The sequence below is a fragment of the Mustela putorius genome, unplaced genomic scaffold (genome assembly GCF_011764305.1).
Source record: "Mustela putorius furo isolate JIRA1106 unplaced genomic scaffold, ASM1176430v1.1 tig00003899_pilon_pilon_pilon, whole genome shotgun sequence".
In the NCBI taxonomy this organism is placed as follows: domain Eukaryota; kingdom Metazoa; phylum Chordata; class Mammalia; order Carnivora; family Mustelidae; genus Mustela; species Mustela putorius.
In genome coordinates this window covers 20,689,872-20,704,828 of record NW_025422048.1, presented here as the reverse complement: position 1 = coordinate 20,704,828, position 14,957 = coordinate 20,689,872, and the positions used below count along the sequence as shown (strand labels likewise).

At 37.5% G+C, this 14,957-nt stretch overlaps 1 pseudogene; it reads right to left on the bottom strand.

Annotated features, from left to right (window-relative positions):
- LOC123388495 overlaps positions 1-14,957 on the bottom strand; it is a 58,303-nt pseudogene that overhangs the window by 17,261 nt on the left and 26,085 nt on the right.

Sequence of the window (14,957 nt, the reverse complement as noted above, 5' to 3'; positions counted from 1 at the left end):
TGGAGAACCCAAAGGATTCCATTCCAAAATTGCTAGACCTCACATAGGAGTTCAGTAAAGTGTCAGGGTATAAAATCAATGCACATAAATCAGTTGCATTTCTATACACCAACAAGAAAGAAAAGAAGAAATAAAGGAGTCAATCCCATTTACAATTACACCCAAAACCGTAATATACCTAGTAATAAATCTAACCAAAGAAGCAAAGAATTTGTACCCAGAAAACTATAGAATACTCGCAAAATAAGTTGAAGAAGACATAAATAAATGGAAAAACGTTCCATGCTCATAGATTAGAACAAATATTGTGAAAATGTCTATGCTACCTAGAGCAATCTACATACTTAATGCAATCCCTATCAAAATACCATTTTTTTCAAAGAAATGGAACAAATAATCCTAAAATTTATATAGAACCAGAAGACACCCTGAATAGTCAGAGGAATGTTGAAAAAGAAAAACAAAACTGGTGGCATCACAATTCAAAACTTCAACTCTAATTACATAGCTGAAATCATCAAGACAGTATGGTACTGGCACTAAAAAAGACACATAGATCAATGGAACAAAATAGAGAGCCCAGAAATGGACCCTCAACTCTCTGGTCAGCTAATCTTTGATAAGGCAGGAAAAAATGTCCAATGGGAAAAAAAAAAGACAGTTTCTTCAACAAATGGTGTTGGGAAAATTGGACAGCCACATGAAGAAGATTGACCATTTCTTCTGGACCATTTCTCCTGGACCATTTCCTTACATCATGTACAAAAGCAGATTCCAAATGGATGAAAGACCTAAATGTGAGACAGGAATCCATCAAAATCCTTGGGGAGAGCATAGGCACCAACCTCTTCAACCTCAGCCACAGCAACTTCCTAGATACATCACCAAAGGCAAGGGAAGCATCAGCAAAAATGAACTATTGGAACTTCATCAAGATAAAAACTTCTGCATAGCAAAAAAAAAAACATTCAACAACACCAAAAAACAACAGACAGAATGGGAGAAGATATTTGCAAATAACATATCAGATAAAGGGCTAGTATCCAAAATCTATAAAGAACTTACCAAACTCAACACCCAAGGAACAAATAATTCAATCAAGAAATGGGCAGAAGACATGAATAGACATTTCTGCAAAGATGACATCCAATGGCCAACAGACACATGAAAAAGTGTGATACATCACTGGGCACCAGGTAACTGCAAATCAAGACCACAGTGAAATACCATCTCACAACAGTCAGAATGGCTAAAATTACCAAGCCAGGAAACGACAAGTGTTAGTAAGGATGTGCAAAAAGGGGATTCCTCCTACACCATTGGTGGGAATGCACGCTGGTGCCACCACTATGGAAAACAGTATGAAGGTTCCTCAAAATATTGAAAATAGAGCTACCCTATGATCCAGCAATCACATTACTGGGTATTTACCCTAAAGATACAAATGTAGAGATCTGAAGGGGCACGTGCACCTGAATGTTTATAGAAGCAATGTCCACAATAGCCAAACTATGGAAATAACCTAGATGTCTATCAACAGATGAATGGATAAAGAAGGTGTGGTATATATATATACAATGGAATATTCTGAAGCCATCAAAAGAAACAAAATCTTGCCATTTGCAATGATGTGGATGGAACTAGAGGGTATTGTGCTAAGCAAAATAAGTCAGTTGGAGAGGGACAATTATCAGATGATCTCACTGATTTGAGGAATTTGAGAAACAAGTGAAAGGATCATAGGGGAATGGTGGAAAAAATGAAACAAGATGAAACCAGAGAGGGAGGTAAACCTTAAGAGACTCTTTGTCTCAGGAAACAAGCTGAGGGTTGCTGAAGTAGAAGAGGGTGGGAGGCATGGGGTGACTGGGTTATGGACATTGGGGAAGGTATGTGCTATGGTGAGTGCTGTGAATTGGGTAAGACTGATGAATCACAGACTTGTACCCCTGAAACAAATACATTATATGTTAATTTTTTTTAAAGATTTTATTTATTTACCTGACAGAGATCACAAGTAGGCAGAGAGGAGCCAGGCAGAGAGAGAGGAAGGGAAGCAGGCTCCCCACTGAGCAGAGAGCCCAATGTGGGGCTCCATCCCAGGACCCTGGGATCGTGACCCGAGCTGAAGGCAGAGGCTTTAACCGACTGAGCCACCCAGGCGTCCCAATTATATGTTAATTTAAAAAAATAAAAATAAATATGGGACACCTGGGTGGCTCAGTGGGTTAAGACCTCTGCCTTCGGCTCGGGTCATGATCTCAGGGTTCTGGGATTGAGCCCCACATCGGGCTCTCTGCTCCCCAGGGAGCCTGCTTCCCCCCCTCTCTCTCTGCCTGCCTCTCTACCTACTTGTGATCTCTGTCAAAAGGATAAAATATTTAAAAAATAATAATAATAAAAATTTTAAAATAAAAATAAATAGATTTCATACCTTATACAAAAATTAACTCAAAATTAATCAGGGATTTAAATTTAAAATAGAAAACCATGAAAATTTTAGAAAAACATAGGAAAAACATTTGAGATTTAGGGCTAGGCAAAGAGTTCTTAGACTTGATGGCAGAAGCACAATTCATAAGAGAAAAAGTGATAAATTGAACTTTTTCAAAACTAAAAATGTTTGCTCTGGAAAAGACCCTGTTAAGAGCATGAAAAGACTAACTACATAATGGGAGAAAATGTTTGCAAAATACAAATCTGAGAAAGGACTTTTATCTAGAACATATTAAGAGCTCTTAAACTCAAAATTTTTTTAAAAAATCCTGTTAGAAAATAAGCAAAAGTCATGAACAGACATTTAACTGAAGATGATGTACAGATGGCAAATAAGTACATGAAAAGTTGCTCAACATCATTAGCCATTAGAGAAATGTAATTTAAAACAAGATATTACTAAACACTTGTCAGAATGGCTAAAATAAAAAAAAATGTGACTCCAAATGCTGGTGAGGATGCACAGGAACTGGATCTCTCTTATGTTGTTGGTGGGAATGCAAAATGATATATCCAATGTGGAAATGGTTTGCTACTTTCTTATAAATGAAACATGCAATTATCATACAACCCAGAAATTGTGCTCCTGGAAATTTGTCCCACAGAAATGAAGACTTAATGTTCATGTGTACACAAAAACCTGTACACAAACATTTATAGCAGCTTTATTCATAATAGGCAATAACTGGAAATAACCCAGATGTTCTTTAATGGATGAATGATTAAATTGTGATATATCCATACCATGAAATACTACTCAGCAATAAAAATGCTTAACTATCAATACATGCAACAACCTAGATAAATCTCCATGGAATTATTCTGAGTGAAAAGAAAAAAAATAGTCCCAAAAGTCTACATACTGTATTACTCTGTTTAAGAATCTCGAAATGACAAAATTTGAGAATGAAGAACAAATTGGTGGTTTTCAGCAGTTAAGGAAGGGATGTAGATGACTATAAAAGGACAACACAAGGGGTCCTATGGTGATGGAAATATTCTGTATGTTGACTGTATCAATGTCAAAATCCTGGTTTTGATATCATACTATAGTCCTGCAAGATGTTACCATTGTAGGAAACTGGGCAAAGGGTACATGGGATCTCTCTGTATTATTTCTTATAACTTTTTTGTACAGTCACTTCAAAATAAAAAGTTTAAAATAATTATTGTTTTTAATTAAACAAAAACATGAAGCACTTATTAACTCCATGATGAACAAAAAGTTTTATATAGAAAGACATAAGCATCATAATATGCTACTTGGCTCAACAGTGCACCACACTTACATAGCTATCCTAAGACAAATACTAAATACTCATTTGAACAAAGATGTTTTAATTATATTGTGTGTATGTAGGGAAAAGAAGATGAGCAGGGGATAAAGTGAGTACTAAATCCTCATATTCCATAACAGAATGTCAGTAGATGCTATCTAAAATTTATGTATCAGGAAATATCAATAAAAGCATATTATTTATACAAAGGGAAAACAACTACCAGAAGGAGTATTCAAACAAGACTTAAGTGGACAGGCTAGATATGAAGGGAGAGAGAGAATGGGCAAGGCCCTTCTAACTGGAAAGACTTTTGTTAGTATTTTATGTTTTGCCATTGTGTAATATATTGATAAAATTTGGTAAACTTTTCAAAGAAGGAGGAACATCAACCTCCTAAATAACAAATTCAATGTCCTCTTCTCTAGCTTCAGCTTCCTAGACCTCTCTGCAGTATTCAACATTATTGAAATATCACCCAATTGTTCACCTCTCACTCACAGCCAAATATTTTGAAAGAGTTGTCTATATTCAGTTTCCACTTCTTTTCCTCCATTAAATTCTCAATCCACTACAAGCTGGTTTCAGCCCTCACTACTACTAACCACCACTGAAATGGTTTCAATTAAAGTTAGCACTCCTCTCCATGGTGTAAATTTACAGTTACCCATTCCTGCCTGCTTCTGTCTCTGTCTCTCTTCTCCCCTCTCTGCCCCCAAGTATCTGTTTATTCCTTATATTTCTCCTCTGGAGTTATGTCCTTGGCTTTTTCCTGTACTCTACATACTCTCTGCCTAAACTCTACATTCACTTTATTTGTTTAAGATTTTATTTATTTATTTGACAGAAAGAGATCACAAACAGGCAGAGAAGCAGGCAGAGGACGGCAGGAAGCAGGTTCCCTGCTGAGCAGAGATCCCTATGTGGAGCTCGATCCCAGAACTCTGAGATCATGACCTGAGCTGAAGGCAGAGGCTTAGCCCACTGAGCCACCCAGGCGTCCCTCTACATTCACTTTAACAGCTAATTGTGATATATATCAAAGATGGAATACTGGCTGCTTGAAAACTCCTATGGCTAAGTAGCTGGGTGTTGTTTGGCTGACTTACCAGATTATTTTTAACTTCAGTGCCCTTGGGCAGGACCTATGCACATCTCCTCTTTTTGTCATTACCTCATATCATCCCCAGCCTGAATCATCCATTTATGCTACCTGCCTGGATCCTAAATTTGATTTGCAACTCCTGCTACTGTGACTCTCAAAACTACATCTGCAGCCCCACCTACATTCTTACGCTATAAATAATATATCCAACTTTTTGCTGTTATCTCCATTTGAATATATGACAGGCCCCTCAAACTCAACATAGGTAAAATTTAGTTATAGGTAGGACTTCCCTCTCAAATCCTCTAATCCACCTGGTTCCCCTGTAAGTGAATGGCTCTCCCTGACACCCAAGTCCAAGCCTGAAATTGGTCCTTACATTCTATTCTCCACCTTGTAACTTGCATTCCATTGGGTAGTGAGTCCTGTCAATTCTACACCCCTCAGTCTCTCTCAGATGTATGTATGCCCTCTTCTTCCTCCACACTGCTATATTTTTAATTCCAAGTTGTGTCATCTTCACCTGGATCACTACAATAACTTCTGTAAGGCTTTTCATGATTAGTTCCCTATCCCTCCAGGCTCATCTCTTTACCACTCAATTCACACCCTAGGTTCAAGCCTAGCACTCTCAGGAGCTCTCCAGGCTCTCTACACCTCAGTGACTGCATACTCTCTCTGTTTGAAATGTTCTTCCCATTTTTCTGCTTGAAAAACCCTTATTTCGGAAAAACCCATATTCACCTTCATATTTCAACTTTCTAGAATGCCTCTCTTGACCCTTTATATCTTGTCTAGGATAGGTGCCCTCAGCTCTTTTCACACATATCCCCCACTGAACTAGTTTCTGGTCAGGTAAGGTATTCATCTCTGTATTCCACACAACTTTTAAAATGCCTGGTACATAACAGTCCATCAATAAGATTTCTTAGTTGGATGTTTCCTGGTGTAAAATCTATCTTCATTAGATTGGTGACCAAGAGTTTTTGCAACCCAGCTCCATATCTCCATTTTCATCCATATCTGTCACTATACCAATACATGTATCTAATGCTCCAAATAATGTAAAGAATCAAAAATATCACATTATATGTTTTGACCAGGGAGAAAGTCTGTAAAACCCAAGAGTTATATTCACAAATTTAGATAAATTGCCACTGTGACTCTTAAATAAGTAACCAAATTAGTCTACTTTATTCCCTGAAGTCCCTGTGCTGGTTTCCCACATCTATCATTGCTCATGGTCTCTTCAATATCTCTTCTTATAATAATAAGTCTATTTCTCATACACCAGATTAAATACTGTCTTCCTGAAACCTGATCATTTCTATCCAGTCAGAAATAGAAATGATTGCTTCTGCCCCTGATCTCCTCTGTACCTTGTATTCTCTGATAACTATCCAGTTTTTCCTTGTTCTGTAGTTTTTGTGCGCATAGCTTTTATCCACTTCCAGACTATAATCTTCCACAGAGCAAGTAACATGTCTTTTTTAACCTTTGACTGCCTTATAACATCCTGAACTTAGCAGGAACTCAGTGCATATTTTAAATAAATATTAAACAAAATCAGATTAGAGGAAGCATTTTACCTAATTACAAATGTACTTGGCATTTGATTATCATCTTCAAATCCAACTGCTTTGTGAATTTGAAAAAAATAAAACATATGCATGGCAATACCTAATTATCATGGTGGTATTTCCCATTTACAAATATCAACACAGGGAAAGAGGGTTTTCAAAGTCACTGAGAGGAGCAGACACTCTGGTTTCCATTTCTAAAACCTAAGCTACAGAATCCATTTTTATATGGTCTGCTTGGACAGTGAACTGATTGCCTCAGCCTCCTACTGAAACTATATTGGCAACTCAGAGGTATCTCTTCAAACCCTGAGTAGGTTCCCTGGAGCCTTCCTGAGATAAGGAGCTGTAATTTAATTTGCCATTGCATAACCCAGTCACGAAAATCACGAAGGAGTTCACGTTTTCATTCCCTTCATAGTAGACATTTAATTATATGATAATTACTTACAGCTTGCTGCTCAGCTTTTACTTTTATGAAATGTAAATTACACTTCACTCAAAAGTGCAAGATGAGCATTTAAAATACTTCACTAAATAGATTTAAAGAATTTTCTGACATTTTTCCCCAGGCCAAGAATTAGAAAGGCAATATACCTTTAAAGGAAACTTTCATTTAGATATCAGGAAAGTTGAATTCTTAATAAATAGAATATCTCAAAGGGAGAAAAACTTCCAAGTTAAAAAAAAATGTATATTGGGTTTTGAATAGGCTCAGTGGCCCCAGTGAAGCCAAAGCCTCATCTCTAGAAATAAGCAAAGTACTTTATCAACTGTGCTTTACTGGTAGATTCATTAACTGAGTTTTACTGGCAAGGCTGAGGAAAAGATACTGATGGCAATGATAAAATGATACAATTTGAATGACTGCTTTTCGAAATGAATGTTAAACGTATCTTATTATTCTTCTAGCATTATTTTCACTTGATTTAGAATTACAGAATCCTAACAGAGGTGAAATGATTGGGGAAATCATATCCATTGCTACATTATGTATTCAAGTAGAAAACATAATCTGAAGAATGCAAAGTCACAGCTGACTCAAAAGAATCGTGGACCATTCTCCTTAAACCTTAAACCTTGTATTTAGACGCTTTGACATTATTTATTGCCAGCCCAAAATTTAAGAGTGTTCAAGATAAGTCCCCATATTTGTTTCTGGTTTCTCATCCAGATTCTTGACAGAAAACTTCAAAGGAACTGGAAAATGAACAATTACCAGAAAAGCAGACAGGTCCTCTAAATTTTCAAATGGTAAATAAATACATAGACATTTAAGTAAATTTTTGCCATTGTTTGCTTGAGAAATCACTAAGAATTCAAGGTCTACTACCATTGATAACAGTAAAAGACATTATGCTTGTAAAGAAGTTTTTAATTTCAAAGCATTTCCACACAAAATCATAACCTGTTAGAGCTAGAGAGAACCTTAAAAATCATCCAGTGTAATCCTCCCTTATCTTTAATATATTTATCCTTATTTTATTTATTTTTATAAACTTTTAATTAACTTGTAACATATATACAAAAAAATAAATCTCAATTTTACAAATTAATTTTTATAAAGTGATCATACCTGTATTACCACCACCTAGATCAGGACTTACAACTAGATCAGCATTCTAAAAACCTCTATCATTCTTCGGAGATATAAATAGAACCTCTATTGCATCTGACTTTTTTCTCAGCCTTGTATCTCTGGGAATCATCTAGTTGTTTTGGGTAATATAGTTTGTTCTTTAAAAAAAAAAAAAAGTTCTTTTTATTTATTTTAGAGAGAGAGCATGAGGAGGCGGGGCAGAAGGAGAGTGAGAGAGAATCCCAAGCAGTCTCCACACTGATCGAAGACCCTTAAACGGGGCTTGCTTTCACCACCCTGAGATCAGGAACTAAGCCAAAACCAAGAGTCAAACACTTAACTGACTATACCACCCAGGCACCCTTTGTTTGCTCTTTTTAACTGCTATGTAACATTCTATTATTTAAATAGACCACAATTTACGTAACTATTCCAATACTGATGAACATTTAGATTGCTTTCTATTTGGTGTCATCACAAATAATGCTGCTGCAAACATTTTGTACATATATTTTGGTGTACACATATATACATTTCTGTTGGTATATACATATAGGAACAGATTTATTAGATCTGGGGTACATATATATTCAACTTGAGTAGATACTGTCAGTTTTCCAAAATGACTGTACCAGTTGACATTCCAATCATATAGTAAATGAGAGTTCCAACAGCTCTCCATCCGTGACAATATTTAGTGGTATTAGTCTTTTTAATGTTAGCTATCCTGATAGATGTATAGTGGTATCTTGTTGTGGTTTTAATTTGCATTTCTCTGATAACTAATGATGCTTGTTAACCATTTCAATATCCTACTTTGCAAAATATTTGTTCAAGTCCCTGTAAATTTTTAATTTGGTTTTATCTATGTTTCTTAATTGATTTGTAGGAGTTATTTATATATGCTGAAGACAAGCCCTTTGCCAGTTGTGTATATCACAAATATTTTCTTCCACACTGGTTTGCCTTTTCATTCTCTTAATGGTGTTGTTTTAGATAAATAGAAATTCTTAATTTCATAAAGTCCAAAAGACAGGGCTCAAATTAGCAATATAAGGGAAAAAGAGAGATATCACTATCAATATTATATATGTTTAAAAAGATAATAAAAGGATAAAATAAAAACTCTATGCCAAAATTTTTGGACAATAAGTTAATACATCATCTATATTCATCCTACAAGCTTTTACCACTATGTTAGTCTAAAAAAACAAAGATTAGAAAATGACCAAGGGATTGTTACTTACAACTGTGGAAAGATTTCACTTATTTACTTACTTCACATTCTTTTACATATTCTAAATGTTCAGCATTACAAAGCAATGGAGACATAACAACAAACAAAAAAGACTAGACTCTATCCTTATGGAGATTACAAACCTATAAGAGAAAGAAATATTAACCACCACCTTAACTCATTGCTATTATGGCATGTGCTACATAGAAATGTTACAGGGTGCTATACATGTGTATAATGGAGGCCTAAATAGAGTACGGGGCCATGGAAAACTTACCTGAAAGAGTGAGACTGAGACTTGAAGGATGGTTATGAGCTGGTTATGTGAAAGGGGGTGGAAGAACAGGGAGGATGATGAGAAAGGGAAAATTCAGAAAGAATGACATCCCTCTCTCACCCCATCCCTGATGTGCTTGCAGAGAAGTGGTTGTGCATTCTCACGTGCATGAGCGCGTGCGTGCGCGCACACACACACACACACACACACACACGCACACGCACACAGCCTACCCAGAGGAATATGAGCCTTGTAACCTAAAAACCTGGGGACTCAACAGCTTCAGATCAAAGTTAACAGAATGTGTTCTAAAGCCAATGCAAAAGGAGACAGAGAGCTAAACCGATATCCTAAAATGAAGTGGCTCTGAGGTTTGGTACCTCAGATAAAGAGGTAACTAAACCTTCAAGAAAGTATCCTCAAAACTGGCAGAGCTGCTGGAGTTTCACAGATTCTACAAGTAGAAGGTATTAGGCACCCTGTTCGCTGACAGTGCCCAGGGAGGTGACAAGACCTCAGAGGAAAATGGCAATATGGTATACAATGAAGGCTAGACTTCAGGCCATTCTGGGACTCCCACCCTGGATAGAAACCCCCATTCCTCAGCTGGGCCCAGGGTCATCAGACCTCTCAACCTTGAAGTGACCATACAATATGTAGACTGAAGACTCCCAGTGATTTTCCAAGATACCCAGTAACTTAACATGACTCTGGAGACCTACCTCAATAATGACTGAGATTGAATTCCAACCAAATTTTGAGAAGGGGTGTGGCCTCTTATATTAAATTATGTTTAGAGAATAAAAGAAAGACAGTACTTCTTTCACTCCATATTTTAGAGTAAAATGTATGCCCACCACAAGATTTAATGCTAGGGGGAGGTAGTGGAATCTGGAAAGTGTCTCAAAGCAGTTTGGCCTGAGTTACAGGTGTCTTTTCTAGGCTTCCCTTGATCTTGAGTGGAGAAGGAGCAGTTAAAGGTGCAGGGTCAGGATGAACAAATACTTAGTCAATGAAAAAAGAATGGTCCTGGTCCTTTCAGGGACCCATTCCAATCTCCAGAAAGTCATTCTTTTTATCTGACTTCCATCTCTCCCACAGGAGAAATACATAGACATTTAGTCTGCTGTGCCTTAATCTATTGTTTCCCAGCAGTGAAATTATGCCTCCCAAGTGGGTGCCAAGGTTACAGAAGCAAAAATGTGCTTCATGCTTAACTGGGAAAGACGCTCCTCCTTGAGCTATGAGTCATTAGTGGATCCTGTCATTAGGTACAAGAATAAAAATTTGCATAGAAATCATTGCAGGGAATTGTTTTTTCCCATGCCAGTATTGATTTTCCAGCACCGTTAGCTGCTTAATGCTACTGCTTTTAAATGATTACTCTAGAGGAGTCCCTCAATAGCAGGATTCTTCAACTGAGATGCTAGGACATTCATTGAATGTGATTCGACAACCCCAATTGACTCTGGAGACCTGCCTATCTATAGAGCAATCACAGCAGCCCCACACGGTTTAATAAATAATGTGACCCTTCTAAATGCAATACTCAGGCTACAGCTCAGTTAAAAATATGAACCTTTCTGGTTCTGTTTACCTGCTAAAAATCAATGATCAAGTCATACATTTGTAACTACACATAAAGGTGAGTATCAAAGCTTATTTTAAAACCTCTTCTTGTTTCCACCTCTGTATATATGGGAAAACTCTGAAATGCCTGAATTCACTTTCCTGCCTTAGTAGTTGAGTGACTCTAGCTAGAATCTCCTTTGACTAATCAGAGGTATTTCAGTGTTCAGTATTTGGAACACCACTGTTGCTACTGAGACTAGAGAAGCTGAAAAGTTTTGGAGCAAAAGCATAGTGAGGTAAGGACTGCTCAGGGAGCACTTTAATACATACTAACTTACCCAACCCCAGCAGGAGCTTCTTGTCTTCTGATTCAATTTTCTCCCTAAATGTTGGTCCCAGGAGGAAGGCTCTGGTTCATCAAGTCAATCCAGTCGACCAAATATAGAGTATCTTGGTAGGATTGGTATAAATGTCAACTCACAAATTCAGATGCTCACGAATTTTTTTTTTATAATTTTGTCTTTGAGCCCCCAGATCTCCATGTAGTATAAAATTTAATCACAGTCAATTCAAGCACTCCCCACAATTTCTGGAGTTGTGACTAAGATAAACAGAAGGTATTTAGTCTTCAGATGTCTTCTTCTGTCCATCCTGGAATCCAGTCATCTGCGGCCTTGACTGTCTATGTGAGGATATTCAAATTCCACCCAGGCCTCAGTCACAGTTGTACTCAGATCACTGCTGTGCCGCTTCAACCCTAAGTTTACATTTTCTCAGGTCTCAGGACACTTTGTGACTACCTAGAAAACACTGGATTTTCCCATACTTTATCAGAATCCAGAGAATTATAAGATCACTCAAGCCATCTCCTGTGATATAACATAAGCAGCCAACTCTACTGGCTCTGGTGCCAGGCTGGGTTCAACAGGAACTTACAAGGCTTGTTGCCTTCCCCTATGCAGGAAGATGTAAGGCACAGTCTCTTTCTCAGAGACTCACCTCCCCACCTGTTTGAGTATTATTATTTATTCAACTTGAGTCCTGGCTCACAGGGACAGGTTATACCACCTTCTTAAGGGACTTACCAAGGATTCACTCAAGGACTCACTCCTTTGTTCTAACTCTCACTCCTTTCATATCCCATGGAATTTTAATCTAGTCCAAGGAGAGAAAAGCCTGCTCTGATTGGTCCTGTATCTTTTCCAGTGTATTGTGTATGTCATAAAGCGTATGCTCTAAATTCTTTAAGCTCAAAAGTCCTGGTTCCTGAAACTATAAATAGGATTTTAAAACTCAAAGGCTAAGAATTAAATTTTGTTTTCCGTTCTATTACAGTAACCTTTTTCTTAAGAGATGTCTTTGCTAAATATGGGAAGGGCTATGTATAAGGACATGCACACACACACACACACACACACACTCACTCGGGATAATTTATTAAAACATTATCCAACATACTACTATATACTTAAAGCTATAGCAGAAACTACAGGAGACGAAAGAAAGGCACAGTCTGTGTGCTAAAGAGAATAGAGTTTCATTATGCAGACCATGATTTATATACCTGAAACACTCAAAAATGCATTGTCACATATAATCCAGGGATAGCTTGAATGCTACTCAAAATGCTATAGAGAAGTCAAGTTAAAGTTGTATCAGTATGAACCATAAGGGTCAAAGACAGTTCCATGGAAATGACTAACCTGAATGGAAGAAGGTAGAGAGGAGGAGATAATAAATGAATAATTTCATCCCAAAAACTTTTCTCCAGACAGGTGTCAAGATCTTTATATTAGGTCTTTTATGGTGTTTTCACTGTCCTCCTGTGTTTTTGATGAAAAGGCCTATGTCTTTCTAAAATCAATTTGCTCTACAAGCCAATTCACTTATTATCCAATCAAGAAATGGGCAGAAGACATGAACAGACATTTCTGCAAAGAAGACATCCAAATGGCCAACAGACATATGAAAAAGTATGCAACATCACTGGGCATCAGGTAACTACAAATCAAAATCACAGTAAGATACCACCTCACACCAGTCAGAATGGCTAAAATTACCAAGTCAGGAAATGACAAGTGTTGGTAAGAATGCACAAAAAGGGGAACCCTCCTACACCAATGGTGGGAATGCAAGCTGGCTCTCCAACATATCTAGGAGAGCTTGGAGGACTGGCTTGAAACAACACAAATTTATTCTTTTATGGTTCTGGAATTCAGAAGTCTTAAACGGGTTTCAGTGTCCTAAAGTCACAGTGTAGACATGTCTGGTTCCTTCTGGAGGTCCTTAAGGGAAAATCCATTTGCCTTGGTCAGCTTCTATTAGCTGCCTGTATTCCTTGACTTTTGGTCCATTCCTCCATTTTCAAAGTGCATCATTCTAGTCTCTACTTCTGTCATCATATTGCCTTCTCCTCTGCCTCTGTCTCCTCCTGGGTCCCTTTTGTGATTACACTGGGTCCACCCAAATAATACACAATAATCTTCCCATATGAAGATCCTTAACTGAATCACATTTACAAGGTTCAATTTGCATATAAAATAACATATTCCAGGGATTCCAGGGATTAGGATGTGGAAATATTTGGGGTACCATTATTCACCCTACCACAGGGAACATTTCAAATTGTACCATGGTTTAGACACTTTGCATGTCTACACAGTTTATGGGTTAGAGATTTTAAAGAAATGTCAAATAAGTTGGTGTTACCTTTACCCAGTGATCACCATCTTCCAAAGACTTTCTGTGGATTGAAGGAGGTGATTAGAAGGTGGGGGGTGGGGGAATGCATATTACAAAAGTTCTGCAATGGGAAATTTGGACTTGGCCTCTTACCTGAGTAACTCCACTGTCAATTAGGATCAGGTTCTGCCTTGTGCTTTCATTTCAAGCCTCATTTCATGACATTTCAGTGCTTCTGCTGTTTTTCAGTACAATTTGCTCTTTGTCCCAAATGGTGCTCTCAGCCTGGCTGAAGATTAAAGGCCAGGTTCCTTCAACTCTGGCCTTGATCGAGGAAATAGGAAGTGGACATTTAGAAAATTTATCTGGGAAGGGAGGGAAATTAAAACTGAAGGGAATCCAATTGTTCTTCAGAAATGTCGAAAAAAATTAGAGCAATGGCGACTCAAAATGACATCCTGCTTAGTTTACAAGCTCTCACTTGTTCAGCAGTCTGTAGGACAAGATAGCCTGAGTCTCTGTGCCCAGGAAATCAGTAAAAGTCTCAGAAGCTGAGGGCAAGAATGTAGTGGTGAGCAAGAAAAGATGCTATCCAGGGCCATCACTTCCTAAAGTTTATGTTCTAGGAATAAATGTATACAAGAGCTGCCAATGATGGTGTACTTATTATATGCTAAAAACTGTTAAGCACACTAAATGCATTTTGTCATTTCCTTTATCTTCACAACAGCCATATAAGGTAGTTAATATCACCCCATTTTATATATAAGTTAGGAACCCAAGGCACAGAGAGGTTAAGTGACTTGTCTGATGTCAAACAGTTCTTAGAAGATAGAGTTAAAATTTGAATGAGGTATGTCTGACTCCAAAGCCCATGCTGCTATTCACGACATTATACTGTGCCACATAGATCTGTGGTTGAGGACTTTTGTGTTAGAGATGTGGAGGTTTATGGTGCCAAATAGGTCATCATACCTGCTCGCTAATACTATTGTCCTCAAGGACTTAATTACCACATTAAGGGAAGCATTAGAGACAATTTCACCAGGTATGCATGAATTATAATATTTGGTAACAGTTGTGATCCAGGCATGTGTGTCCTTAAAAAACAATTATGTGGTCATATGTTGGCCAGGGCCAAAGATAAGATGA